The sequence below is a fragment of the Peromyscus eremicus genome, chromosome 14 (genome assembly GCF_949786415.1).
Source record: "Peromyscus eremicus chromosome 14, PerEre_H2_v1, whole genome shotgun sequence".
In the NCBI taxonomy this organism is placed as follows: domain Eukaryota; kingdom Metazoa; phylum Chordata; class Mammalia; order Rodentia; family Cricetidae; genus Peromyscus; species Peromyscus eremicus.
In genome coordinates, this window is record NC_081430.1 from 46,512,815 (window position 1) to 46,515,271 (window position 2,457).

General features: G+C 44.6%; 1 long non-coding RNA gene across 1 annotated transcript; it reads right to left on the bottom strand.

Moving 5' to 3' along the window:
* Nucleotides 1–315: 315 nt before the first annotated feature.
* Nucleotides 316–2,243, bottom strand: LOC131924114 (uncharacterized). Its single transcript, XR_009382786.1, has 2 exons — nt 1,165–2,243; nt 316–816 (listed from the first exon to the last, which is right to left on the bottom strand). It is a non-coding gene; the product is annotated as an uncharacterized LOC131924114 (long non-coding RNA).
* Between the last annotated feature and the right edge of the window lie 214 nt (nt 2,244–2,457).

Below are 2,457 nucleotides of genomic sequence, written 5' to 3' on the forward strand. Positions count from 1 at the left end.
TTTAAACTATTTTTATCTGCATAAGAATTTGAGATGAGACAAGACCCAGAGATTATAACTCTCATTACCAAAAATTTCTAAGTCTTTTGCCCTACTCCTAAGCAATGTGGCAAAAGAAAGTCAAAAATTCTTCATTGGTTGAAACTGGTTACCAGCCCTCCAGTTACCACCAACATGGACATTTTGTAGGGAATATCTCAGAACATAACAAATCCAAACATTTCCACAAGCAACTAAATTCATTTACCTAGAGCCAGCTGGAGAATGATGGGTACCCATGAATGAGAAGAAGACACTCTAAAAAGAAAACCAATGTAAATTCCAAATATTTAATTGAATCTTTTCATGCTCAAACATGCCCAATGGCCACTTGTAATCACTGTCTTCCTTGATGGCTGCCAGAGTGATGTGGGTTTCACGTGAAAAACAGGTCACATTTACTCCTTTCCAAGGTGAATGGCAGCAGCAAGCAACGCACCCCCCTCCATTCTAGTGGAATGCAAAGGCAAAGGCATCTTGGGGAAGTAGGGAGCCATCAGCTGTCCTATTTCCAACCTGAGTCATCAACCCAAGTCCTCAGCAGAAACCACAGGTAAGAACCCACTTGCTGGCAGAATGCTACAAAACACACACTACTATTTGTGTTTTAATGGCTTTTAGTGCTCCACAGGTAGAAAGCTTCGAGAACAACTTGCCTCTTCTCACTGAAAGCCTACTAGAAATTACCATCTATGGTGCTACATTTTTATTTTTAATTTTATATAATTACATCATTACCCCCTTCCTCTTCTGCCCTCGACTTCTCCCATACCTCACCTGTGGGGCGTTTACCCACCACCTCCACAGTTCCCCAGATTTCTTGAGTGCGAGCAGCAGGAAATATTAGATAGAAGGATTTATTGTGGAGAGTATCGCGGAGATAAACAGATAGAAAATAAAGGATAGCCTCGAGAGGGCCTGGAACCTATTCCAACGGGCCCCGACTGTCTCTGCCCCAGGGTTTTTATAGAGACGCCAAGGGGTGGAGCAAAAGACCTCCTCCCCCAGCACAGCCAAGTGCAGACCATCCCAGACACCTGCACTTAGGCCCGTGGTCTAATCATCCTCTATGAGGACCTGCTGGGTAAAGCCACGAGGAACCTGAGAATGGGCTCCCACACTCACCCTGTTCCAATTCAATTTCATAGCACCCTTTTAAATTGTTAATACATATATAGTGAATAAATATATAAATACAACCAACCGAGTCCACTTAGTGTTGCTTGTATGTTTATGATTTCAGGGCTGACCGTTTGGATGACAAATTAGGGAAATCATCCCTCAGAAGACTAGTTCTTTGAAGTCATGAATTGTATAGCACTACAATTTGCACAGTAAGTCTTAGGATGGAAACTGGAACTATTGATCATGTTTGTGTGTTCATCGGCATGCTTTGCTTTCCTTGAAGCACCAGCTAAGTTCATAGGTGGTTGATAATAGGATGATAGGCATGCAGCATGCTAAGACAGTTGGAACATAGCTTCACAGTGCCACTACCCCCAGGATTTTTGTGTCCTCTAACTCTCCATGGTGTCTACTGTCCCCATCTGAATTACTTTCTTTTTTAAAGAACACAAAGCCTCCGCAATAATTCACTCCTCTCCCCCCATACACTCTTAGCATGATGTCTGACTCATGCTCTTCAAATTTGAGATGCCTCTGGAGAGCCAGTGAAAAGGAAACCCTCTGGTCCTGGGCTACATCCTAAGATTGAGGGTTTCTACTGCATTCCCCAATGATACTGCTAGGACAGATGATCAACAACCCAACTCTCATTACCGAGAACCTTGTCCTCTCCAGCCGTGGCATCCCGTTTGGTGGAGGTACTTCACTAAAACCACTTGCACCTGACGTCAACCCAAGGGAAAGAAAATTTAATCTGGTGATGAAGAGTTTACCCCCAAACCACTAAGTACCATGAAGGCAAACTGAGCTCTCTGTATCCTGAGCACTTGGTGCAAAGAGAGAGAAAAAGAGAAGAGCATGAGAGTTAGGAAGTGACATAGGCAGGAAAAGCATATCCCAAGTCACTCTAAAATGCAAGCTAAAAGTAAGTGAGCAAAGTATGTTCTTTAGTGAAGCCTAGAGAAAACCATCCCCCACCCCACCCCAAAACATAGAAAGCAAATAAAACTAAAACAGAGCCATTTATTTTCTTTTGTTATTAACAGATTTTTCTATTCATTTTTCATACCAACCACAGATCCCCCTCTCCTCCCTCCTCTGCCCCCCAGCCTTCCCCACCCACGCCCTACTCCCCCCCCACCCACCCCCCACTCCCACCTCCTCCAAGGCAAGGTCTCCCATGGGGAGTCAGTAGAGCCTGGTACATTCAATTGAGGCAGTTCCAAGCCCCTCCTCCCCGCACCAAGGCTGCGCAAAGTGTCCCACCACAGGCACTTGGCTCCAAAAAGCTGG